Raw genomic sequence first — 27343 nt, 5'->3', positions numbered from 1 at the left:
GAGGGAATTTCCAATGTACTTAATGGATGTCAAGAGACTTGACCCTGTTTTGAATACCAGGGAGTTTTGGATAATTGAAGTTTGGATAATCTAGGTTGAACTGTAGAATTTAGCAAATTAAGATAACGTTGAGAGTGTGTGTGAGTTAATTTTAGTTCTGACAAATTAAACCAGTTTAACTAGCTTAGGGACTGAAGCCAGCAGACAACAGGCAGCGTGCCATGAGCTGCACTTATCCAAGGCATCACGTAGAACCCCATTAACGCTCTCCTGCCCAGCCTCTGGAAGGATCAGTACAAAGGGATGGAGGGTGATTCACTTTCTCCAGATTGCACGTAGCGCGTGCTGTCGATAGGGCTTTCAGTTAGTGCCAGCATTGAGTTCTGCGACAAGGATTCTGTGTCTGCTTGAAAGCGAGCAGCGCCCAGCACATGCCGGCAGCGCAGCGGGCTGGCTGTGGCTGTCAGTGGCAATGACACGGCTGGGGAGAGGCAGGCGTGAGGCAGAAGAGGGCAGTTCTCTCAGGACTGCAGTTCTCAGTGTTGTCTGGTGTCCCTGGTGCACACGTGTTCACCCTCCTCGCTTCCTTTGTCCCTCAACACACACACTTCAAGTGAAGTCTAAGGTTTGTGCAGAAACATGCCAGCCTGCACTCAACTCGCTGACAGCAGTTACCAAAACCTGACCAGCTCACAGAAATGTCTTTATCTGACAGGTCTGAACAGATTCCGCATCTGGGAGTTTGTTTTCTCCTGTCTTGTCGTTGATCGGATGCAGCAGCTCTCTCTCCTTCCCACCCTTGGTTTGAGTACTAGACCCTGCAGTATTTCAGGAGAGAACTACTGAGGGGCAGGAGGGATGCTTATGGAGCAGCAGCCCAGGGGACCCACAGGAACTGTTGCCCTTTTCTCGCCTGGCTGTAGCTCCTGGGTGAGGACTTGACATTGGTAGGAGTTTGCCCCCTAAACTATTTAGCAGTCTGGGTCTTAGTGTGTCTTCAGCTGTAATGCTGAGGTGTTCATTCCTTTTTACTGGTGGTGGAGGGAAAAACATTAGACGATGTAGCACACAGGGAGTGCTTAAATGAAGGTTATACGAGAGGCAACGGAGCAATTTTTGAAGGAGGGCACGTATTAAATATTTGGCCAGTACATTGTGTATCACAATGTCTCCTTCTCGTCTTTTGAAAATATGTTCTCGTTCTCAGTATAAGCCCTTTTGGCAATAGGATGGCAGTGACAATGTGGTAACCAGTGAAGGCGGTCTTCGTGAACATTTTAACTTGACACAGGCTCTGTCTGTCTGCAGGAGTATTTATCAGAAAGCATAACTGCTACATAACATCAGTGGAAGGATGCTCTGCAAGTGGATTGCGTTAGTTTTATTACTCTAGCAGCTGGAACCCCCAGATCACCCTGGGGCTCCACGGTGCTGGGCTGTGTATGACATCCTGCCTTCTGAATAGCAGGGGGGTGGGAAGCGGAATAAATGAAAGGATTGTCCTCTTTTATAGATGGGAGTGGAAGCACAGTGTTGTCGAGTGACACACCTAAAGTTAAACAAGAAAGTATAGTGAAAAATTATCTCCCCAACTCTGGTTTAGGGTCTTAAACACCTAACTGTCCTCCTCTCTTGGATCTTAATTTGAAACCCATTATATTAGAGTGGATGGAAAATTAACCAAGAAGGGTTATCTAATCCTACACTGGGAGAGCAAAAAGTGCTCTGCTATGGAGACACTGAAAGATAAGACACAGCAGAACTTCAAAGAACTACTCTGGAGGGTACCAGCTTGGTATCAGAGACCCAGCTGAGGACCGATAGGCAAGTGTGTATCAAAGCACAGAGGGGAAACCCAAGGCGTAGTTTAGACCAAATGTCAGGGGAACTGTTTTAGGGAAGGAAAATAGAAATAAAAAAAGTGGTATTAATCTGTAGGCGTGTGATAGCTGGAAAGATACTCTTACCCTTACAGCTTTATTAGAGACAGCTTTTCTCGCAAACATCACCAAAAAAGGAGACCAGACAGTGCCAGCTATTTTCTACAGCAAAATTACCATATAGAGGACCACAGGGAAAATGCCTGAGACCGCGAACTGTAAACAAGCTGGGCCACTGGAAGGCTTAAAAACCAATGTTTTTTTAAAGTGCATGTTAAAACCGACTTTGTTTACTTAATTGCAATAGAACATTGTATTTTCCTTAAGAGAAAATTGAGAAAACCTGGAGGGTGATTCTGTGGTTTGCAATAAATAAACAGAAATGTGAAATTGAACACCACCCAAATTACAAAAGCTAAGTAGGTACATGAAACGCCCCCAGTGCAAACTTGTCACTCAAGTGCCAACTGTCAAGAGTTGGATGCTTTTCATAAAGCATAGTTTTAGGCTTTATCTTAATGTCAGTGCTTTGTTATGATTGACCTTCTTCTGGCTGGAAGCCCACTTAAACTAAACAATACGATTCTGTTCAGAGGAGGGCGAATAGAGAGAGCATTGTTACTTGGTAAAATGTCTTTGGACTGAATCCCAGATGGGAAGGAAGTGGTGTAATTACTGTGCTCAATGCAGAGCGCTGTAGGGGCACATAAGGCAACCGCTCCACAGTGAACGAGGAGCAATCCTACACCTCTGCTCACTGTGAGACTCTAACAAGTGAGCAATTTTCATATTACTGTTTTATTTGTTCTGCTTAAGCAAAAAAATCTGCACTTGACCACTGTAAATCAAAAATTCAAACCAGGCACCCTAAGCAAATAAGGGAAAAAGCTTCAAAGAGCTGGCTCAGCTCAGGGTGGCTGGTGGCCAGCGGTGAGCACAGCCACACTGAGCCGGTTTGGTTTCTTCTTTACCTGTCGAAGGTAAACCATATTCAGTTCCAAAGCCTGCTAAATTATCTGCTGATTACAACTCCAGTAAATACAGTCTGTGCTATGAAATGTGTCTGGTCTTAATGCTAGAATCTCTGCTTTTGACCTTATCACAAAGTAATGTATAAATGGCTTTTTAACGTGTGTAGTTATGATGGTATGCATTTCCCTGAGTGCTGTTTCTATTAAATAGCACAGGAAGCACATTCGTTACAAAGCTTTACCATATTGTGATGGGAGACTTCTCTTTTAAGTGGAAAATGAACTCAGTTACGCTGTTGTGATTCAGTTTTATCTTAAAAGCAGAGAAAGTGGGGAAGGTGAATTATTCCAGATGCTGTATCTACCCATTTGGAGGGATGCTTGTCACCATGCACAGCTCAGTCTTCACAGAAATGGGCAAAGGACATGGGAGGAATCATTGTTGCTATTTTGCAGAGAAGTAACATAGACATACAGTTACTCACAGTCACTTGGGAGGCTTGACATAGCAATTGCACGCAGCCTCCCGAGATGCAATCCAGGTGCTTTCCTCTCCAGGAAAAGCTCCAGTTTGGACAAAGGCTGCACTATGCTGAGTGCCATTCAGAAATGGGATACAGGCAAGGTCCCCATCCCAAGAGGGAGGGAGGGAGACAGACACGCATACACACACACAGAGGACAGAAGACTGTGAAGCACTCTGTGCAGGTTTAATTGTAGTTCAGGAGCTCTGCCTCGTGATGTAAGACATGCGAAGTGATGTGTGGCCTCACTTGAAGGATGTGAAGTGCAGCGTGTTCAGGACTAATCTACATATCTAGGGAAGTTAGTAAATACATCCTAAAACATGCCTTTGCCCTGCTAGTCTTATGGGGCTTGATTCAGTTGAAAACCTGAACCAGGTGCTTCTCTAGCCACATCCCTGGGTTTTTTGGTGTTCTGATTAGTACTTTTGCTCCTGGTTTGTACCAGCCCCTGTGATGTCTTACATTGCCACGCTTGGTGTGGCTGATGGACTGAGTAGTTACGTTGATCATATGCATTAACATTTATCTTATATTAACACCAGGTTCTAGATATCCTTCAAAAATACATAAAAAGGGGTTTTGTAACCCTTGCCTGAGTCTGGCATCAAATGCATCCTCTGACTCCCTAAGTTATCCGCTCCCTTCTGGTTGGAAACATACAGCAAAACCTGGAGGGGCTTTGCCCCATTTTTCTGCAGTCTTCATTAAGAGCTCCTCAGTCTTTAAACAAATTACAGCCTGAATGGGTAAACTCCACAGAGGATGTGACCCAGTTGAAAAGGGCTTCCCAACCAAAATACTTTTAATCTGGCTGCACAAAAGGGTTGGGATCTAGTGAGCACCTACAGCCCTCCCCAGGGAAGAGGCCAAAGTGGTCATAACCTCACTTGGGAGGAAGATGTCCTGCCTCGCCTACAAGGTGTGACACATCTCTCCTCTCTTACACTGACTCATTTGGTTTTGGAGAGGAAAACCATAGGTTTCTCATTTAAATAAAAGGCTCCCTGGGTCCCATTTGTTTTTCATGCAACTTTATACTCTAGAAGTAACATGGAAAAACTGGAAGTGCCATGTTTTGAATGGATGCTTTGTTTCAATGGGAAAGAGGCAGCTCCAGCAGTTTTCTGGATCCCTGATGTGTTTTTGAGTGGCGTCCAAAATTTGGGTCAGGAGAGACAGGAAGCCAGATGGGGATGTTTCTGTATTTTCTGAGTCAAATTGTTTCCCATGCCATAAGGAGTTTTAGTCTCTGGAGAACCCAGCTGCAATGGAGTCAGAGCTTTTAATTCCTGTAATGCTGACAGATCTACCAGCCACCGTGTTGAAGACATGTTCTTGCCTGGTGGAGCAGACAGTGGTATCCTGCGTGTTTGGATGGGCGTTTGTTCCTGGAAAACTTCTGTGAAGATGTATGTGTGGTCCAGCAGGAGTGAAAGGTTTGGTGTCATATGCAGAAAGATGTATGTTTCCATGCATATGGTGATTATTTGAGGCAATCACTGACTTACTGCTTAGTTTTCCTTGGGGACCATTTTATCGTGATATCTGGTGTTTTCTAAAGGCCCATGGACTTAGACAGAGGAACTGGAAGCCAGCCATGGTGATCAAAATTAAATGGAAAAAATGCAGGTTTTCCGAATTTTTCTTTAGGATATTAGTTTTACTGTAACAGCTTCACAGAGCTCGTCATTGATGTGCACAGGGGCATTTTAGCAAGGAAGCATTCTACCGGCCCGGCTGTGTTTTATTGCTGGCGGAATAATTATTAGATTAGGGAGAGGGTTGCAGCTGAGGGAGGGGGAATTTCAGTGGGAGCCGGAATTTGGATAGGTCTGAAGGAGATGACTCATTGCTTGAACTGCTGCTGGTAACGAAATTGCTTTTGACGAGTCAGAGGGAGCCGCTGGCCCCCAGCACGCTGGTTATACCCACGGTGCTCAGGCTGCTGCTGGATGAAGGTAGGGAATCCAAAGGGCTCCTTCGTAGTTGCTGTTGCTTAGGCTGTACGTCAGTTACACTTGAGTAACGACGGGCAGAAAGCAAAGTCTGTTCCTAACGGCAGCGTTCAGGGCATTGAACGCTTCACTGGCAAATTCCGTCACCCAAAACAAAGATGAAGCTGCCTGAAGATGCTGCAGATAGCGAGCGGCTGGTGCGTTTCAGGCCCATGCTGTTCCTTTCCTTGGGGCTGTGCTGCTGCTGGTGGTGCCCTGCGCCCGTGGGACCGTGCTGTGCTGTGCCATGCTGTGCCGTGCCGTGCCATGCCATGCTGTGCCATGCCGTGCTGTGCCACCGGGTCCTGCTTCAGCTGGCCCTTCCCCACTCAGCCGGGGCAGCTTCCCCACATGTCTGCTGGTGCCTTGGCTTGGGCTTTGGTGGGTGATTCTAGGTTGGGGTGGGACCCCCCGATGGGCTGTGGGAGGTGAGAGGAGCAGCTGAGGGCTCTCCCCTCTGTCAGTTGCCCAGGGGAAGAGTGGCCAGTTCTGGCAAATTGTCAGGATGCTGGAGGCTGGAAGCACCAATTCGGTGAAGACTTTCCAGAGCTTTGGAAGGCCACCTCCTGCTCCCTGTGCCTCGTGAGCGGTTCAGCGCCCAAAGCAGGGTGGATCCTCAGGGCAATGGGCCAGCAGGTGCTGCAGCCCTGGCGGCCTGGCCAGCAGCTCTCCAGGCACCTTCTCAGAGGGGCATCTGGGCACACCTTTGGGTGACCTGCTCCCACGCCAGGTACAGGATCTGCCACACATGTCCCAGGCAGGACAACAAGGTGAAGGGCCAGGTCCAACAACGGGGGAAATAGTCTCTTGCTAGCACAGTCTCATGCAAAAGACAATGAGGTTTTAATTACCGTCCCCTTGTTTTGTAGTGGCCCATTACAAGCAGCTAAGTCCTTCTGAATGGAGAACATCAGAGTGCAATTTTTAATTTTTTTTTTCTCCCTAACCTACTTTAACTAATTTTCAGGATGCTGGCAAATGACATGCATTATTTATACTGCTGCAAACCTCGTATTTGAGATGAGAAATCCTACTGCCAGGCTTACTGCTTCTAATAAGCATTCCTTTCACTGCATTATCTCCTCGCACAGCCCAGGGCTGCTCTTGCCAGGGACCCAGCTGGTGTTACTCGATGACTTTGTGGCGTGGGGAGCCTGCCTGGTGTAGTGGATCTGCTAGCTCGTGCGTTGCTCATCAGCACAGATGCAGGCTCCTACACCAGCAGAAGGTGGGGGATGAGGCAGAGGCAGAGACCACCATGGCACTGAGTGACAGAAGTCCTGATTTTCCATGACCTGCTGTCTTGTGTTGCTACTCGATCCTGTGCAACCTGAATTTACAATGCTTCCATCTTCCTCCCCCCCGCCACCCAGTCTGGATGACAACAGAAGGTGAAACAGGAGGACAGCCAGCGCAGCCCCTGGAACAAAACGCTCTGAGGTTCCTAAATCTGTCTCTGTCACACTGGATCAATTGCCAGGGCCTGCACTGCCACCTCTTTTTGTTCATTTGGAAGATAACTCATTCCTTAATCGCTGAAATGGCTTCTGACAAACCTCCCCTTTGAAAACTGTGCTCAAGGACACCACTTTTCCACTGTTTGCACAGTCAAAAATATTCTGGCGAGGATTCCCCCCCCCCCCTTTTATCTGAGGCAGCATAATAAAATACCCTAGATAAACAAATTTATTCTTGGAGGGATGTTTATTAAGCATTGGCAATCCCTACAATAAATAATTTCTCGGGGAGGAAAAAAAAAGCCAGACAAGTAGAAAGTAGGCCAAGGAAATGATGTGAGTGTGGGGGCTAAGGGGAGCGGTGGGCAGCGGGGCTGGGGGGGTGCTGTCTGCAGGGACCCCGCGGGGCCCGGGCGCCAGCGCGGCTCCCACCCTTGGGTGCTCACTTCCTCAGGGTTTGGGAAAAGCAGAGGGGTGGCACACGGCACAGGATTCCCCCGCGGGAGACACTTCTCAGACACGTCGTAGAGGGTCCCAAACAGCTAAGGCAGCACGGCCCCGGCGGGGTGGAGGGTCCCAGCGGTCAGGCAGGAGTGGGGGGAATTGCCCACCCTGGGCATCAGTGCAGGAGCCAAAGACGGGTTCCAGGCAGGAGTGGGTCGTGGCAGTTTAAGACAGACATTTTTGTTTTCCGGTTTTCTTCAGTGAAAAGAAAACCACAACACTTTCATTGTGGGTCAACTTGAAACATCCAGTAAAGTCCAAAACACAACGTTCTGGTTTGGTTTGGAGTTAATGAACTCCTGCTTTTCCTCTTTCCTCTTCATTTGGGTGACTTAATGTGAGGGGAAAAAAAACCCAAAACAAAAAATGCCACTATCAAACTGAAAAGCCATGAAGTTTCTTTTTTGAAAATACTGAAGGTATACACTTCATCCTTCCCCAGATTCGGCTGTTCATTTGGCAGTGCCCTGCCATGCCGTGCCTTGGGCTCGTGGTTCGGCTGCCCTCTGAGCAGCAACCTGCCTGCCCCGCTCCCCCTTTGCTTCACAGCAGCCATGCACCACCGTCATCTGCTGCTCACATCTTTAAAAATCAGTTTCTCAGCAAACATAGTATCTGTCAAACCTCTAGTCTTTTTTTTTTTTTTTTTCTTGAATGAATATGCCGTTTTACTAGTAAAGAACCAACTTATGAAGTGACGTGTCCCAGATTACGTTGAAAACTCTGTGTTGGTTCCTGAGACTCGGTCCTCTGCCCTGCCTTCACGCAGCCCATGCTCCTCAGCAGCTGCAGGCGCCAGTGCCTCGCTGCTGACCTGCAATAAAGAGGAGTAACTGCCACGTAACGGGGCTGCACAAGGGTGTGATACTCCAAGTGTGTGAGGAAGCTGGCTGAATTGCTTTTTCTTTGAGAGGCTACTCTGGTAAATGATGTCCATCTCGCAGCAGAGGCCAGTTCCGTGGGTCGATTTGGCCACCAAACACAGCTGAGCTCCAGGGAGGTTCTGGAATGTGAGAGGTGAAAAAGATCCTTTCAGCTTCACTGTTAACAACTGATGCTGAGGTTTTTGTATTCATTGGCTGAGGTTAGAGAAAGCTCCAGAAGGGTATGTTGGCCTGTGCATGGGAGAGACTGGTTACATTTCAGGCACAAGGTGTGAACTCCAAGAAGATTTAGATTAGCAAAAGCATGGCAGCACTAGGATAAGCTTTCCCTGTGCACTTTGGGATGTCCAAAGAAGTTGGTGGGATACCAAAACCCCACTGAAATTTGTTGTTGCAGTAGGAGTAGGTCTTTCTGGAAGCTGAACCACAGCAGCTTGATCTGACCTTCTCGTGGGTGGCTCTAACCCTCCGCGCTGCACCTTCAGTAGGTGGGGGAAGCACACAGGCTGTTTCTGTTCAGGACGCTGCTTCAGGTGCTCCTTGGCCATCTGCTAGCTCTGAAGTTTGTTGGTAATAGCTGGGAAGTCACTGACTGCAGTCTCAGCGTCATTACGATGGCTTTTCCATCTGTAATGGAGCTTTGCTATCACCTGGTTTTCTGAGGAAGAGCCTGGATTTACCCCCAGTTACAGCAGGTCCATCGGAAGAGCCCCTGCAGGCAAGAACGGACAGACAAGTTGCTCTGACACTGATGGAAACTAAATGCCTAAGCTTGAGGTACCAAAGGGAAGTGGGTTTGGCCAGAGGGAAAAATCCAGCTTTTCAAGGAAAGACGATGAAGCCAGAATGCTCGTAGCTGAGAGAAACAGGGACACGTGCTGACTGCTCCTCAGTGGATGTCAAATGCAGAGCAATTTACTTTATGCAAATGGTAGCTGGGGGCTCCCGTAGGTCAGGCTGGGATAGGTCCCCAGTGAAGGTGAAATAGCAGCTCCTGCTGCCTGCTCTGGTGAGTGGGCGGTCCAGGCTGCCCAAGTATCACTGGTGATGCTAGCGCCCATGGAGGAGGGCTGTCCACCTCCGTGTGGATGCAGAGCAGTGGGAAGGCTGTTACTGCTGCTGAGACACCGCAAGCAATCTCAATTCTGGGAGTGTTTTGAACTTTGAGGTATTGAGGTGGAGAGGGCAAGGAGAGAATCAGAAATGGAAAGAGATTAATTCTTGAAGCCTGTCTGCATTTTTTTACATAAATTCTGCTCTGCATCCGGACATGTAAGGCACAGGCTACAAAAATCTCTGTGTCTGCAGTAGGCAGAGCAGAAGATAAATATATATGGATGAATAAACAAGGCAAGTAATCCAATCTCATTGCTAGCATTCCGTTTCTGCACTGTTGCTCTAGGCAACCAGCTTGAGTGGGGATATTGTCTATAACCTTAAAAACTGATTATAGGCTACTTCACTGCCTCATACTGTCTTAAAGAGGATTAGAAGAGAGTGTAAAGCTGGCTTAGGCACTATGTTAACAAAGCCTCAAAGGCATCTGCAGATTTCCTTGTTCATGAAGTGATTAACTTATTTAGTAACTGTGAAAAAATGCGAACATTCAGGGAGCCGGGCTGGTAATAATTAAGAGCTGTAACCGCCATCGGAACCCGGCTGGGGCTGACAACTGGCTCTGCTTCAGCACAGGGCAGCTGGCTTTGCGGCGGAGGCACGGGGTTGTTTTCTGTTCAGGCTTGTACAGGTTCCTGCTGTTGCCTTCCAGCTGGATGGGAGGGAGCGTGCATGGTGGTGAGAGGTCCCCCAGGTGTCGGGGTGCCTGTCCCCGCTCTGCAGCACTGCCCTGCGCATTGCCATGCCTGCACCGGAGCCTTGGAATCCTGCACGCGGCGGCTGGGGCATTCTGCGGGAGTGGCGGTGGGTGTGCTGGGGCTGGGGCCTGCGCCCGCCGAGGGGGCACGCACCAGCGCTTTGCTTCCTCCCCCAGCTGCTTTGAAATTAAAGAATAAAAATGGCAATTAAAACCAACACCCTGACCCTGAGCTGAAGCTCTGGTTAAAGCGGGGTGCTGGCTGGCAGTAAGTGGAGGGTGAGCCAGTCTGGATTTCGGTTCTTGACAGTGTGACAGCAAATGCTTTTTTTTGATGATGAGGGCAGCATGCTGAAAGGGCTGCAATGGGCCCTTGCCTCAGGTGATGCCAACAGGGAGGGAGAGGCGGCACTTAGGCTCCTGGAAGCCCCCGTGCTGTCCTAGCCCAGGGCAGCTCTGCGTTAGCTTGGCACTGGGATCCCATCAGCAGGCTGAACTGGGGCGCCAGTTCCTAATGGGGAAATCCCACAAGGCTGCAGCAGGAGCTGGCATTCCCCAGCTGTATGTTTGGGTAACGACTCATGGAAGCTCATTTTCAGCTTTTGGGACCGAGGGGCATTCGTGTCGCTCTGGGCCAGGTGGGCAGGATAACGTGTCTTGTGTGTTTGCCCGCGGACGGGTTCTGCTCCGGAACCATTGCGCATGGATCACTGGATTTCATGTGTTATATCTTCAGCCTAGGGCACTTTGTCAGACCACCTCAATGCATGCTCACTCTGATTTATGAGTGTCCCTCCACTCAGGTTGTGTTTGTGATTTAAAATAAAAGCAGGTTTCTTTTACACATTCACAAGAGAAGTCAAAGTACACAGTATGACTGGGAACAAGCATGTATCTCCTTGGTCCAAGAAAGGTATCTTTCTTAGTGGGCAAAGGTTTGTAATGCAAAGAATAAATACAGGGTAGACCAACTTTTCTGCCAGCCTCCAAGCTCTCATTTTTTCAGTCTGGAAGGTTAGAATGATCACAAGTCTCAAATAAGTCATATTTTAGGAGGAAAAAAAAAGTTCTTTCTGTGACAGTTTACTGTTGATCTTTCCAAGATCACATCCTTACCTCCTCAGAAGTTTTATAGAGCTTGTCTGCTCCAGTCTTGCATAGTTTTTATGGATATCTGGCCACATCTTCTCAGATCTGTTTGCAAAATCATGTGCTTATTCATGACTTTTGCTTCACATACAGACTCCCTATAAACACATCCAGGACTTGTGTGACAAATCACTCGTTCCTCTAAGCGTATTTCTCAAGAGAGTCCTGGCGCAGGCTTAGCTACACTCAGAAATAATATTTGTACAGGTGATAAGCCATGACTGCACACTCATGTAGCTGAAGGGAGGAGAGCGTTAATAAAAACGTCTGATTGTGGCCATCAATATGCCGCATGGTTTTAAGTATTTGCTCTATATGTGAAGGAGGTTTCCTCCTCCACTTGCTAGCACGGTGCCAGCTGTAAAATCTTCCTTCCCTTCTCAAAAACGATGAGTAGCGGGATTTCACTTGCCCAGCTCAATTGTCTCATCAGGGCTGGATGTCACAGGTGCTGAGCACCCTGACTGTGACAAATAAGGCTTTTTAGAACTGATAATGTACAAAATTATTGGGTACTGCTGGTTATCTTGGCTTGTATCTATCCTGAAAGTCAAACAAGTAGTTTGAAATAATGCCAAAACCAGGCCTTTGACTTCAGCGTGTTCTCGGTTTGTGAAGATATTTGAATATCACAGGGATGGAAGATCCTGAAAGTGAAGATAAACCCCGCCAGCAGTGCTCCTGGTATGGATCCTAACCTGGATGAGCTGCATGAACTCTTCTATTGATGCATGGCACATACTTCACACTCCGAACTTCAAGTTTTTGCCCCAAGTCAATGTTCTGTCATTTAATGAGATGGTTTCACGATTTCATACAGAAGTTCCATGGAAATCTGGATTAATAATGGAAGAAATGAGGAGATAAGAGAGAAGAGTGTCTTTTTAGCACGCTGTAGTTAAAACTCAGGCTCTTTACCATTCCAAGCCTACATGCCTGTGAAGTGACAGGGAGCTGCGAGCAGTGCCTGCAGAAGGGAAAACAAGCGCTCCGCAGAAAGAAGTAACATGGGAACAGTTTCAATCCCAGAATGGTTTAGAGAGAGGGAACTCAAGGCACCGTGTTGGATCACTATGGGGTGGTGCATGAGGCCTGTTAACAGCTCACGAGCTTTCTGCTAGTGGACAGAAACATGTTTTGATCTCAGAAGAGCAGAACGGCACTTCGTGTTTTCCATCTCTCCACTGGTTCTCCTGTCGTTGCTTCAGCCCCAGATAAGGCATGGGATCTTCAAAGTCACACAGCCTTGACCTATCCACTTTGTCACCAAATTCAGCTCAAATATTGCAAATTCTGCCTGCTTTTCTATTTCTGCCTTTCCCAGGGGAAGGGAATTCAAGAGAGTTAATGGAAAGGCAACACTGTTGGTTTAAGGAAAACAATTAAGAGACCTGTGTGTGCTTCCTTACCTAGCTTCTCACAGAAAAATAGGTGCTTTCAGATGCTGCTCCAGTGTTAACAGCTCTTCTGAATCTGTCATTGTAGCTACGTGCGTTTTGTTCAGCATCTCTGGAAGAAACTGAAGTAGCATCTTATGGATGAAGAATCTTCATTTTAACCTCTACAAATGTCAATTGTTCTAAACCTATACACAGCACTTAGCAGCAGGGCTTACTCACCAATTATTAACTGCATCCCTTGCTAACTTGAAAATACATTCTCAGCAAGTGTTGGCTGGAAAACAGCTTGAGTACTTAGTAGTGATTCCAGTCCTATCTGGTTTCTTCTTCTCTTCTCCTTTTTCTTGACCCACTGTGCATTAACAGTTTTCCCATAATTATATAATTTTATCCACTTCCCAGCAGACTAGAAATACTTCATATGTTTAGTGGCTCCCAGGGTATGGCATGAATTCATCTGGATTAGTTGATCCTCATCTTTAAAAACCCTATGGTAGGCAAGGTGTCAGATTTTTCTATCTTGATTCGTGGGACCTGTATTTATGTGCAGCGAAGACTAGCCTGCTCCTTTCGCGTGTGCCTGGGTGATGCCAAAATACAATTGCTAGTTGGGTTTGGTCTAAGAGGTGACTTGGCCCTGAGAGATTTCATATCTCACAATCTGCTTTGTGAAGTCATGTCCCTTAGGTTAATTTGTTTAGGATTCTGCTGGCATCCAGCAGCAGCGGGTACTGGCATGGGAGCTGGTGGGAGGAGTGCTCACACCAGGTAAGGTCCTCCGAATATTGCCTGAGGAAGCGGCTTCAGCCCAACGCCCGTGCTCATTTTCAAGGAAACTCCTGTGGGCAAGCAGAGCCCTCACTAAGGAGGGAAGCCTAACTGCAGAATGAAATACCCAAGAGCTGCACTGCAATGTCTTACTGCACGTACCCTATGGCACGTGTTCCCTGCTAAGACCTACACCAGAGGGGCTGAGCTAGGTGCTGCAAGGCAGAACGTTTCTCTGGACGTTGGTGGTGGCTGTTGCACGTGCAGACGTCTGAAGAGCAAGAGCTCCTTGTGCCAGGGCTGCTCAGCAGTGTGAAAACCCAGCAGCCTTTACGTCCGTCATCGCAAGAGTCCTGGTATATCACTTCAAGCGTGGTTCAAAGCCACATTTTTAATGAATGAATAATCTTTTCTCTTCTGCTCTTTCTAAACTGATAGCTCCTCAAAACATGAAGGGGAGAGGCAGAGAAATTGCTTACCTTCCAGCCAGAGGACTGACCAGCAGGTCCACAGTAGGAGGTTGGCTGGTTGGATGTGCCACTGGCCACTTGGGCAGGGAAAGAGATCCTGCTCTTTCCCTTCAGGAAAAACACACGTTCTCCCTCCACCTGCAAGGAGAATAGCTGTGTGAATCATTTCATCCCTTCCTCCTCCTGGGCGTCATTTTTGTTGAGTTTTAAGCCATTCCACAGCTAAAACTCAGCTCCCACCCATCTGTGCTGTCCTTGGGACGGAGCTGCAGGGGGAACTGGGTGCCTTCCAAAGCAAACCCTCTGCCCCCATGGCCCAGCTGGGCTGCAGTAGCTGCGGAGGGAGGGGCGAGAGGGGGAGCATTGGAGACATCAAGATGAATTTTGGCGAGCACTGGCAGCTCCTCTTCGGGGAGGAGCTGGTGCTCCTCCAGGTACACCCCTCGATCTGTGCATGGTGCAGCATGTGGGAAAGGGTTAAACAAGATAAACCCCACCAAGCAGTGGGGAATGAATGAGGGTGCTGGGTACAAATGTCACCTACATGATCCACACTGGTGGCTGTGACATCTCTCTGGCTTTGGGCTGTTCCTGGTGGTCTCCGGGTTCCACCTGCAGGAAGGGGCTGTGAGCTGCCTTGGGTTGATCCTTCCCCTCAGACCCAGGGGTGGTCTTTCAGCAGAAGTCATGGGAGCATTTTCTCATTTAAATAGCTTAACAGAATGGTGCGGTATGAAAAGTAGTCTTTCTGTAGAAAGAAGTTGTGTACATTGCTTGTGTGACTTTCAGAAATGCTTATGTTCATTTACACAGACTGTAAAAGGTGTTTTCACAGTAACATTAGCCTGAAAGGGATCTCTTGGGTCATGAAATCTGGTTCCTTTACTGCTGTGCAAAATCTCTCTTATGAACTCGCCACAGAGTGAATCCCTGTATTTTCCTTGAATGTTCCATGGGAAATAGCTACAATAAGAATATTTAGTTGGCACGTTCTCTTTTAGCCATTATTTCATCTCTTATGCATGCTGTCTTTATTCAGTATTCCTCGACACCTTTATATTTACTCACTTGTAAGCTGTGTCAGCTTCTCAAGGAAACAAGTTATTTCAGTAGCTGGGGTATATTTCGTGGTTGTAGTCAACACCGAGGGCCAGGATCTTCAGGCTGAGAGTCACCCATCATCTGTGAGTGGGTAAAAGAATCTACTTTTATGCCCCACGTGTGCAGGGATGGAGGCCTGGATTTTTCCCAGCCATAAGAGACATTTCATGTGGCATTGGGCAAGTCATTCAATTTGTTTTTATAGCATATTGTGGTCTTTATCTGTTTTTCTCAGCTAAGAATGAGTTCTTTAGGACAGACGATTTCTTCCTGTGTTGCTGTGTAGTTGTGCCATAATTAGGGTTTCTGGGTATTGCCCTAATTCCCACAATAACATCACCAAGTTATACTTGAATAAATTACACATCATGGATATTAAATGCTCAGCTCAGTTTCAGTGCAAAATAAAAAGCTCAAATGATGGTAACTTAAACTGGCAATAAAATAGCCAGCATTATGCTTGTAAATACTTAATTTGCAAATGTTTAGAGAATTAGGCACCTGCTATAAATCCTTATCGTGGGCTTTGCACCCTGTTGGCAATCGGTGAGCTATATCTCACTTCATTATGCATGAATGTGTAATTTTCCAAAAGCATAAATGCGGCCTCCAAGGGCATGCACATTAATAGTGTTCGAATGAACCAATTTGTTCCTTACCCAATGTGTTTATCTTCCAGCTCTTCGTTGCGAGTGCCAGTGGAAAGGTTAATGGCTCACAGTTCCCTGTCAAATGATGCACTGATTTAACCTCCGCAGTGTTTGGATTTTTCATTGTCTTTAGCCTTTAGCATGTAGAACGTTAATAGCTGCATCGTGTATGCTGGCGGGGAAGTGAGAGGGTCGCCTTTAAATTATGGCACATGTCTGGCATTAAATGGGATCCTGGTTCCCTCTCGCTTGTTGTGGCCCTGGTTCATGGGGTACATGATGCTGTGGGAGCACTTGTGCCTGCTACAGCCAAGTCTTCGTGCTGTTTTAGACACACTAATACCCTTTGGAGCAGCTGGGTCTGGTCACCTGCCAGAAGTCAAGCAGCTCCCAGCTGAATCCACGCACAGCATTCCCAAAGTCACTGGGAATACCTGGGCAGGAGTGAAAGGAACATACAGCCTGAAAGGCAGTCCAGTCTGTCGGAGGGGATGGAGCATTAGCTGGGGCAAGGCAGGTGCTGCCCAGGATGGCAGAGCCACCGCAGCACAACTAGTTCAGGTTAGTATACAAAGTTTTTTATGTCAACCAAGCTTAATTTTGACAAACTGTAGGGCAAACCATGTGTTTGAAAAAGAAATCACATGCAAAATTTTGCCCAGTTCTGGTGAAAAAGCAAATGAGATGTGCTTGTCCCCCACTAAGATATTGGTGTTTTATAAACCCAGACCTTATCATAAATCAAGAAAGGAAAGTCCAGATAAAGAGCCCAAAATCAAGCCAGGAGACTTCTCCTAGGGTTGACTAAAATAATTGCTGTTGTCCATAATTTTTGAAGAAGCAACCACCTGAAAGCCACTGCGAGGACTACAAATACAGCCATATTCCCCGTGAACCCAGGAGGGGAGGGTCTCAGTGCAGTCTGGAGGAGCTGAGAAGGCATTTAGAAATTATCCTGTCAGAAGAAGTTATCCTGATGCTCAGGGGTGTCAGGCTGAAGCTCTACCGAAATTAGTATTCAGCCTTTCCAGAAATGACGATGTTTCTTTAGGTGCTTAAATACAACTGCAAAGGTGACATTTTCAAGGCAACTCAAGCGAATTAGGAACAGAGCCATGCTCAATGGTAACGAGCCTCCTTAGGCACCCAAATTTGAAAACTGCAGCCAAATTAGATATGCTCCAATTATTATTATTATTTGCTACTTAACAGCTGTTGTTGAAGGCTCAGGACAGCTTTGTGTTGGATGCTATGAATATACATAAGAAGAAAAAAAAATAACCTGAAGGCACTTAAAATCCCTGCCTGAGAGACAATGAATAAATGCGGCTGGCTGGGAAACCAGAGGTGATGGGAAGATAGCTGTGAGACATTGGATCAAGTCTCCAAAGAATTCAGAGTTGTCTAAATCTGGGCTCTGAGCTATTGCAGTGAGTAAGTAGTGTTAAGTAGGCAGGAATGGCTGCCTCTGAGCTGAAGGAATATTTATTTCTAAGCTTGAGTAATAATTCCAGCGGTGAGTTTTAAAGGGAATAATCAGGCTACAGGTACGGGAGTGGGATGAAAAGCCGAACGGCAACCATGCAGGCTCCCTCTTCCTCCTCTAAACCTTCTCTCCCTTTATTTCCCTGCTGTCCACTTGCTGTGTTACTCTGGAACTGGAATGAAAACCTCAGTGTATCTAAGTGCAGCCTTGCCCCTGGGCGAGGGGACGGGTATGTCATCAGGGATCTGTCAGAGTCGGTAATGTTTCCCCTGCAGCCCCAAGCTGTGCCGTAAGATCTAACATTTCTGTCTGAATTATCAGCTAATGCTCTGACAAATTGCCTGTGATTTTTTTTTTTCTCCCCGAGTGGATGTGCCTGGTCTGCAGATGAGGTAACACCACGGCCGGGGTGCGGTGGCTGGGGGTCTCCAGCTGGGCACGGCCATCCCGCCCGGAGAACACCAGTGGCATCACCCACACCAGCAGCATGGCCCAGGCTGGCGGCCAGCGGTCCCGGCCTTGGGGCTGTCCAGCCACACACCCGCGGTTTGGAGAGACCCACTGACATGACGGCCAGAAGCGGTGGGGTGGGAAGTCCAGGACCTGACGGGGAGTTTGGGTGGCAGGGCTGCAGGGGGGCTGCTCTAACTGAGCGGCTGGGGAAACAAAACTGGGTGGGTGTCAGCACTAACTGTGCTGCTAAGATGGTTGGCAGTGCTGGATTATTTATTTTTTTTCTTTTGCAAGAAAACAGCTATTTGTAGCGTGGTCTCAGGCACCGAGGCCACCACAACTACCAGGCAATTTTGCACTTGTAAAATGAAGTAATCTTCAGGAGGAAAAACTGTGCAGAAGGTGCTGCAGAGAGGCACCCAAGGGATTTGCGTCTCTGGCCAAGAGATTCAAACCCCTGTTGAACTAAGCAAGCCACCGCCATCGCCTGCCTCTTCTCAGGCTGCCTGAGCGCCGAAGCAGCTGTTTGTGTACTGGCTGGAGAAGTGATTTTCCTTGAAGCATGAGCTGCTTTTTAAACACTGTGGGTGTAGTGACAATCTGTGATTCTGATCATGAAATAAGATCGTGGATAGGGAGAGGCAGGAGAAAGGCTCATCCGAGCCGTCCTCATCAAGGTTCACATTAGCTGTTGCAAGTCCCTTCTCCATCAGCTGGGGGGCCATGCTCTCCCCCCCCCCCGGCCTCTCCCTGCCGCCTCTGCTGGTGTGCAGATCCCTGGCAGTGGAACACCCTTTGCTCCTGCTGCTGCTGCTGCTGCTGCTCCTGCCTGGCACAGCCCTCCCAGCCCCTCCGCAAAAGGCTTTCCAGTCTATTGTGAATTCCAGCTGAAAACACGCTTTGCCCAGCCCTTCCCCTTGCCAGTTATTAATTGACATGGTAATACTCTCAGCTCTGCTCTGACATACCTGGACATGCAGCAGCACTGCCGTCCTCCTTCAGGCTGTGAGTTCTGGTCTCCCAAACCCATTTGTCATCAGTAGGCTTTGGGTGCTGAATTCCCTCAGGCTCCCTTGGCAAATTCCAGTCTTTTACAGGACTGTGGAGTAGTAAAAGCAATTTGGGATCTGTGACACTTTCTACTGCATTCTCTAGGGGTACGTCTAAAGGAAAATCAAACCTCTGGGAAGACAAGAGCTGTGGGACTAGACACGCACACCGTAACGACACCAAGGTGCCTGGCAGATGGGCGGTGTCACCAGCCAGAAATGCTCCGGAGTAGTTCTGAGAAGCCAAATGACTAAAAGGTAGAGATATTTATAATCTTTCTCAGACATCCATGTAAACATGCACAGCAGTTTAGAAATGTGGTTCTGGACTCTTTCTGGGCAGTCTCAGGCTAGGCACGCTGCTCTTTTATTGCATGCACTGCAAAGATTTAAAGAGGGAGGGAAGGAAGAGGAAGGAGAGACAAAGGGCTTTGCAATCTACAGTATTGCGCTTAAAATAATTATTAGTCGTAAGTAATGAAAACAATGAAACTAGTTATCAATATTTGGCAATTGATATGTAATATACATAATGAAATTATAAAAATGGAAATTAGTTGTAGAAATTACCATTTCTTATTAAAAATATTTTTTCACCTGAAATCCCTGATGGGCTAGATGTAACATTTGAACTGCCCAGAATGAAATCCCTTTTGTTTTCATGTAGCGGTATATGTGTAGAGGGCACGTAGATAAAAATCTTTAAAGCCTTGGAAGACAGATTGCATTTTCAATAGACTGGAGATTTGGTAGTTACTAGATACAGCAAAGGCCACCTGAACAGATGAAGGGAAATGAATGGGTCATTGATTCCAGGAGTCCCTGTGTGTGGCCAAGGTTTGTCTAAATATAGAGATAGTGGATGGCGTGAGCTTGAGACTTTGATGCTTCTTTAGGGCAGCCACATCCTTCCCAAACCCCACGTGCTGGGACCCTCATCTGGAGGTAGACCTTTGGGGAGCCCTACCATGGGTCACTGGTGTGAGCGAAGGTTTCTAGAGAAAGCTCTGAGCTGGGTTTGTTGTGTGTTTTTTTTTTTTTTTTTCCTTTGGAGAAAATATTGTCTTTTGCTTGGCTGGTGTGTCCAATTATCCCTGCTCTAGGGGAAGGCAGAGCTGCTTGGATGAGGTTGGGAACTGAGTCAACAGGTAACTGCCAGCGTTGGTAAGCAGTGCTGTTACTGTCCCGTTCCCTGAATCCAAGCGTAGAGCAAGAGGGGTAATGCAGGGGCCAGTACCCAGGTGTTGGGATACAGAAGCCTTAAGAATTCTGAGTCATGAACACTTACAGAAATCTTTTCTTGATTCTGCTACCTACTTTCACACTAAGTTAGTGTAGGCAGAAATGCAATAAAGAATTTGCCAAGTGCAATACATTAAGGCTATTTCTCTTGCCATTAAAGTTTCATGTAAAAGTTCCACAGACAGGTCTTGGTCCTATTTATAGGTATCTTTCTTGCCTTCAACAATATTATTAAACTCTTTTGTTATAGAAAGCTAGTCTGAAAATGAGCCGACCTGGTAAATAAAACATAATGCTTGCTTTTGCTAGCATACTTATCTCCACAGAGCAATATACCGAAGAATATTTTCCCCATATGTTTTTGTCAATGCATTATTGCATATGCCTATTTAAGCAGTAAAGCAGTTCTGAGCACGTTCTCACAGCACTTGCTTTTCCTGTTGATTTGAGGGGGGGGATTACGGAAGCCATGAGCGGGCAGCGCTGGGTAATTCCTGACCCTAAAGTCCAGGAGGGACGTGCAGGGGAGAAGGGAAGCTTATGCCCCATATATTCTTAGGCAGCCCAAGGGTCTGCTTGGGGTCTCGTGCCTGTGAACCGACTCCGGGCAGGTGCTGGGAGAAGCTGTTTGGGCTGCGGTGTATAGGAGGCAGTGCGGCAGTTCCACCCACCCCACAGGAGCAGCCTGGCTGGGTGCCTTGGTGGCAATGGGGCACTGAGGCCACCTCTGTCCCATCCCCTGGCACCGAATCCTCTCCCTGCCTAAGGCAGCGCCTGCAGCTCCGGCCATGTCCCACTGGGAGCTGCGGGAGGGCCAGGCGCCAGGGCTGGTGCTCCCGTGGGATGGTGCAGCGGTGGAGGCGTGAGGCGCGATAGAGTAGGGCAGCCTGACCCTGCAGTGCTGAGGGGCACTGGAATGGGATGGGAGACCTGCAGGGCCAGGGCATGGGGCTGTGGTGCTGGCCATGCTTGGATGTGTTGGCCATGTAGAGCTGGCGTTAAAAGCATGAGTCTTTTGGGATAGACTGGGAAGAGGAAGTGGAAAGCAGGTTTTGGAGGGGGTAGATCACTGTAGAGGTGCGTTTCCAAGTATGCCTTGGATTATCCTCAAAGACTGAAGTTATTTCTGCCCTTCACCAGCTTTGCTTCCACCATATCCCAATTTTTCCTCCAGTTTGAAGAGTCACCCTACAGTATCTGCTACAATGACACATGCTACCAAAGAGGAAAAAAAAAGACTTCAAATGCTTGTTAATTATTTTAACTGTTAATCAGGGTTCTCTGCTCCGTATTACTAACAAGGCAAATTAAATCAGGAGTCTGTGGTGCCCAAAAAACATCTGCACAACAAAAATGAAACGCTAAACAAAATGCCCCCCTTTCTGTGTCTTGTTCTCCTCTGGCTGTGTATCAGAAAGGCCTAGGGGGGCTACCCTCCTCCCGGTGAGGGCACCTGTGTGGTCTGTGGCGCTGCGGGGCAGATGCTCCTGTGCTGTGGGTTGCCGCTCTGTACCATGCGCAGCCCTGTGCGCCGCGGTGGGATGCTATAAGCCAGAGACTGGGTAGCGTTCACTGCACTGTGACTTTATACACATTCTGACCTGGGTTTTGACTCCTTTCTCCTTTTCTAGGCCATTCTGAACAGTGGCATTCTGACATGAAAATGAGTGCAGGCTGGCAGCTGAGTGAGCGCTCAGTCACCCTGTCTGTGGAGGCAGTTCTTTTAATGGGTGAAGCAGTCTTTACCCTGGTTCTGGGGTCTTCTTCCAGTTCGTGTTTGTGTATTTGATTTTCTTTTTCCACTGTCTGGTCTGGAGGTTCTTTTGGATGTGAACATTTAGGTTTCAAAACTGAATCCTACTGTGTGGCCAGGACCTTTATCAGCTGTGGCTTCAAACTGCCTTCAGACCCTTACAAGTCCTGCTGCTATGCTAGCCTGAGCGGAGCATCTCTCCCCCTTGCTTCTGCTAGCTGGCCCAAAATACATTTAAAATGTTGTTTCTGTTGATTGTTTGAAAAGCTGTTAATGCAATGTTTGAGGACTTTTTCCTTTTTATTTGTGAATTAAGCAAGACAGCAGACTTGGGTATCTGGAGCTATCATCAGTCCTAGACTCCCCTGGTGACTGCTCCCGAGGGTGTAACCCGGGCAGGTGTGGAGAATGCCTTAGGGCTGTCTGTAGCAAAAATACAGAAATCCTTCTGCAGAAAAAGCCAGTAATTGTCAGTACTTGTGATCCTAATTTTCTCTACTCTCCAGACATTTTTCCCACAATTATGCATGAAAAATATTATCTTTAGTATAGTGGATAGTCCATAAAAGACAGACTTTTATCAGCTCGTCTAGGTTTTTATACCAGGAAGGCATTCTGGATACTTTTGAAGTAAGAAACCAGTAAGAGGTTTTGGTATTTTTCTGTGTTTATAATATGCATTTAGTAGCTGTCTCCAAGATGTTTGAAAACAAAGTTCTTTCTCTGCTTATTAAGCTCCTTCCTTGATCTGACAAAGTGCGGATAGTCTACTCCTGCTGCTCTCGCCTGGCAGCTTCAGGAAGCGTGATGGAGTATGTTGACTCTGGAGTTACTGGAATGGAACCAGATGGGGTAGATAAGGTACCTTATCTCCCAGGGGCCGATATAAACAGCCTTGCTGCAGGGCATACTCCAGCTGTGGGTTAGGGTGGGAGCTGGGCAGGGATGGCTTTTCCTTGCAGGTTGCTGAGTTTTTTTGTTTCTCTTAGTTCCGTCTGTTCAGTTTCTTACACCAGTGGTTTTCGTAGATGAGACATGAGTATACACAGACCCCTCCTATGTTGTCAGTTTTGGCAGAACTGCTGTTCTTTGGTTCCTCTTGTGTTTAAGATTAAATCTGAACTTGCTTACAATTATCATAGATAATAATCCCACTGGCTTTCCTGGGATTTATGCCTGAATTCAGGGAATTCAAAAGCAGAGGTACGTGTGCCTGTGTTGACCAGATTTTCTTGAACTCCTCAATTACATATGGGATTCAAATATGGGAGGATCAAGGGCTCTTCCTGCATTTTAAATTCCACTGGGAGGAGCTGAGCCAGCTTGGGAGAATAACACCCTCCAAGAAAAGCAAGCCTGTTGCCCAGCTCTGCTGGTTTGCTCTCCCAGATAATCAGCGAGCTATTTAACTAGTTGCAGCTCTTTAAATAGTTCAAGACAAGGAACCTCCCTCAGAAATCTATGTTTCAGTTTATATCCAACGAATGTGTAGATTGTATGATATTTTTACATTCAGAGCTTCCAAAAGCTCTCATAACAGGAATTCCCAATACTGCAACCACTCTGTGACCAGAAAGGATTGCCCTTTACTAAGACACAGTAGAATGAAAAACCTGTCTGCTGGAGATTAAATCCTCTACTAGTTTGTGTGAACTCAACACAAATTAATCACATTTTAGCTCAGCTGGAAAGATATCCATGAATTATGTTCCTAGCTAAATGCATAGGTCTACACCTATTTTTCAAAGGCACAGCAGAAAACTGCTCTAGGTGACTCACTTACAAATCGAGCACATTATTTTCAGTACTGCTTCGTAAAGAATGAAGATAAGAACTAGAGAAAATTAAATTGGCCAGGGAGGGAAAGTGATCTCGTGTTAGGTGAAGCTTTGTCCCCATTACTTTTTCAGCAGTGTGTCAATGTGGGTCATGTCCCGGTGCAGCTAGTGGCAGGCGTTCTGGGAAGCCAGGGCAGGGGAAGCACCCTTAGCTGGTCCGTACTGGTTTATCAAATGCTCTGTTTGTGTGTATTTACACTGTACTTCTTGTGACCTGTGCACAGTGTTAGGATGAAGGTGAACTGTGGATACTCCAACACCAAACAGAGTGGAAAACAGAGAGGAACTCGTGTGGGGCACATGAGATGTGGTGGCCCCATGGGTAGATGCTGAGATTCCCCTCAGTGCCTTGGTCAGGTGCCAGTTTACTGTGTTTTGCTGCAGCAGTGTGAACTATAGCTCTGTGTAGGGAGGATTCCACCTGACTCCAGCCACATCTCTCTGGAGAAGCCACTTGGCAGTGTCTCTCTTTATGAATGCTAAGTGCAACCTGCTGCTACATGCCAGGCAGGGATAGGGACACAGCGTTCAAGGTGGAGCACGGAACACTGTCTTCTTGACTAGTGCATCAGTGCCATCATCAGGGTGGCTGAAAAACAGAAGTTCCACATGAGTAACTCTGTTGGTATCCACACTGGAACAAAACTGGAATAAAGTTCCTGAAACGACTGGAAGCGCGCCTTTCAAGGTAACCACACAGGTGGCAAACAGGAGAGTTGGCTGGGAATGTGAGAGGCTGGGTTCAGACCCCTGCACTGGGTGCTAGCTGATGCTTTATTGGGTTGGACCTGGGAAATAGCTATGCTTCTTTGCCGAAATTCAGTGAATTAATTGTTCTGTGTAGAAATGACATTTTCATGCTAGAAGAAAGTATGTGAGGAGCTTGAGCTTTGCACCAGAGAGGTCCCAAGGAAGTAACTGTGTGGCTCATCTGCAAGTATTTCTGAATTTACAACTTCTCTCAGCCCCCTGTACTTGATGGGATGAAGCAAAGACCAAAAAGCAACTTACTGTGTTCTGCAATAGCTCCATAACTACAGGGAGTGCACTTCCAAATACGGATACAGCAAAGTTACAACCATTAGAGTTATAAAAAGAGCCTACAGCGGCATCTAATCTAAATCAGATCTTGAAAGATCAATCAGTGATTGTCCCCATCATCAGTGCTAACGTCTCACTCTGAGTTGCTTTGACGCCAGAGATAAGCCTGGCATAAGAATCACAGATCTGAATTCAAATAGGGGAATCAAGAAGTTATTTCTAGCTTGATTTTCCCCTCAATCTGAGCTATGGATGTATTTATTAGAAACTCATTCCCAGTTTCCTTGGCGGTAGCTCAGGACCCCCACTGACCTGATGTGCTGTTCATGCTTCTTGCTAGGGCTTAGCCTTCAGAAGGTTCATCAGCCAGCTGAGAAGGTTAAAACAACAACAGAAAAAAAACATCAGAGACACTGGCTGATGGCGCACGTCTGCCCAGTGTGCCTGCCTGAGAGGCCACCTGCTGCGCTCCTGCCCTGAGCATGCGCAGTGGCACCCACTGCCCACTGACACCCACCACCCGCTGACACCCAGCACCCACTGACACCCGCCGCCCGCTGACACCCACTGCCCGCTGACACCCAGCACCCACTGACACCCGCCGCCCGCTGACACCCACCGCCCGCTGACACCCAGCACCCACTGACACCCACTGCCCGCTGACACCCACCGCCCGCTGATACCCAGCACCCACTGACACCCACTGCCCGCTGACACCTGGCACCCGCTGACACCCACTACCTGCTGACACCCACCGCCCGCTGACACCCACTGCCCGCTGACACCCACCACCCGCTGACACCTGGCACCCGCTGACACCTGGCACCCGCTGACACCCACTACCTGCTGACATCCACCGCCTGCTGACACCCACTGCCCGCTGACACCCAGCGCAGCCCTGGTGCCCAGTGGGCTGCCCTGCACGGGGCACGAGGGACCCCAGCTCGGCCGGGACCCCACGGTGCTAGGCTGCTGGCAGCACACGCTGTTCCCTCAGGGGGCCCTGAAAAAGAAAAAGTTAATATATAACCGCAAGCACAGAAAAGTTACTGAGTGCCTGTGCTGTTGTTTATACATTTAGATACTGTGATTAAATTACATACATAATGCATAGTGTTTGTAATACATTATTAATAATAATAATACTGTCTTGTGTTATTCGGCTAGAAGAGGCATGCTCCGAGTGATGGTTCATTGGTCTATTCACACACAATTTTCATACATCTCTAAAGATTACCATTTTAACAGCTTTCTGTATGGATACTGCCAGGCAGTTACATTTAACAGTGCATAAATCTAATTCCCTCCGCACTCAATTTTCTCAGGCAGCAGAATCAATTTGAATCTGTCAGGATTTTATTCTAAAGTCTATTAATGCCTCCTGCATTTTTCTGTATTCCGCCCCCCCCCATCTCTCTCTTAACAATCCTACTCTTTCATGAATTCATTCAGCTGCAGAAAAAGATGCCCCACTGATACAAACATTCCTTTATCTCTTTACAACAGAAACCTAATTAGGTGTGAAGGAGACACAAGGAAGGTCACAATTAGCCCTCTAGCAATAAAGGTTAACAGTTGTGAAATCCAATAATAATGCTGTTGAACTTTGTTATTATCCATAATGACGGCCTTTGACAAGGTCAAGTTCATTATTCTTAACAGCTATCACCGAGGCGCTCAGCATCCCCACCTCAGCAGCGTGGCTGTGCAACACCTTCCCTGCCCCCTCCCTTCCCTGACATGCTCACACGTATGTGCTGGCTCCTGACACGTGACCTGCTCACACCTCATCCGACGGTTCAGCCCCGTGGGTAGATTCTCAGGCATGCTGTAATATTTTTTGTATTGAGCTTGTGCTGAAGGATCGCTTGCCATGCCTTTTAATTATTGGTTAAAAACATGTGTGGGTTTTCTTCTCCATGCATGAGTGAAATGATTCTGCACAATTAAGAACTTAGATGGAGATTGCAACAAGAAACTAGTGGGAAATGTATCCTGGTAACGCAGCATTTTGGGATAGAGTGGGAACAATTACATGCTTTGCCATTAAAAGCCTATGGATCTCTGACATCTTCCGAAGGCTCCTGGGGCACAATGCCAGTGCTGGGTACTTGTAGTATCTGCACCTGAAATCTATAGAAGGGAATGGATTGTAAACCAAACATTTTAAGCAGCTCTTGATGGGGTCGTTTTTATGCCTGTTGAAGAAGGCTTCCCAGCAGCTTGAATCCACCAGAGATGTTACTCTTTCCGTTTGTTTTGAGTAGGGCTTTTGAAGAACCAACATCACATCCCTGGCTGCTAAACCTGTAACTTAGTTCTCAAGTTTCCTTTGCACTGCAGATGTGGTTCCGCAGGCATGTCGTTAGTATCAGGTCTGGAACCTGCCAGATCGTCTTGCCCCAGTCAGGGTGGGCATGTGAGTTCATCGCCTTTTTAAGTGGAGCACAGGGTGAGGATTTAATGCCATCTTTACTCTTCTGTGCCTGCAGTGACCCCTGGTGTGGTGGGAAATGCCCATGTACCAAGCGACCAGGCAGCGTCAGTAGTCCTTTGGGCCACGGGACAATGGGCTTTGGGTCTGTTATGCCAGATTCACAGGGCACCTGGCCTGAGGCATTAGCAGATGCCAAAGTTGTAGTTTGCTGCTGCTCGTGTTTACTTGATTCTGAGATAAATGCTGCAAAAAATGCTTCCTTTTGGTGCGTTGAGCATGCCTTCACTCTTTCACTTGATTGCTCTTGAGTTTTTAAGGGTCAAGAATCATATTTGACCTTTATTTTCCAGTTCATCTGGAATCTGGACAATTACTCAGTGATGTGTAAGTTGGGAAGCTCTTGTCCTAGGCTACTCCTAGACTGAGTGGAAGGAAAGAGAGGCAGAGAGGGGCAATTCAGATCTTAGATGTGCTGA

General features: G+C 47.4%; 1 protein-coding gene and 1 long non-coding RNA gene across 17 annotated transcripts in view; one reads left to right on the top strand and one right to left on the bottom strand.

Annotated features, from left to right (window-relative positions):
• Positions 1-1958: 1958 nt before the first annotated feature.
• LOC121091981 lies at positions 1959-25419 on the bottom strand. Of its 16 annotated transcripts, none has more exons than XR_005829137.1 (10): positions 25274-25419; positions 24743-24800; positions 18476-18606; positions 15578-15643; positions 14886-14999; positions 14362-14565; positions 13827-13955; positions 12589-12698; positions 11147-12014; positions 1959-9378 (listed from the first exon to the last, which is right to left on the bottom strand). It is a non-coding gene; the product is annotated as an uncharacterized LOC121091981 (long non-coding RNA). The 16 variants fall into 16 exon arrangements; XR_005829142.1 differs by having other exon boundaries at positions 11878-12014; XR_005829123.1 differs by having other exon boundaries at positions 1959-12014.
• GALNT9 (polypeptide N-acetylgalactosaminyltransferase 9) overlaps positions 22991-27343 on the top strand; it is a 323797-nt gene continuing 319444 nt past the window's right edge. The window contains exon 1 of the mRNA XM_040602335.1: positions 22991-24077. The gene's annotated coding sequence lies outside the window, so the exon portion shown is untranslated. The remainder of the gene's footprint in view (positions 24078-27343) is intronic.

This window comes from Falco naumanni, chromosome 1, assembly GCF_017639655.2.
Source record: "Falco naumanni isolate bFalNau1 chromosome 1, bFalNau1.pat, whole genome shotgun sequence".
Taxonomy (NCBI): domain Eukaryota; kingdom Metazoa; phylum Chordata; class Aves; order Falconiformes; family Falconidae; genus Falco; species Falco naumanni.
This window is presented reverse-complemented; position numbering and strand designations above follow the sequence as displayed.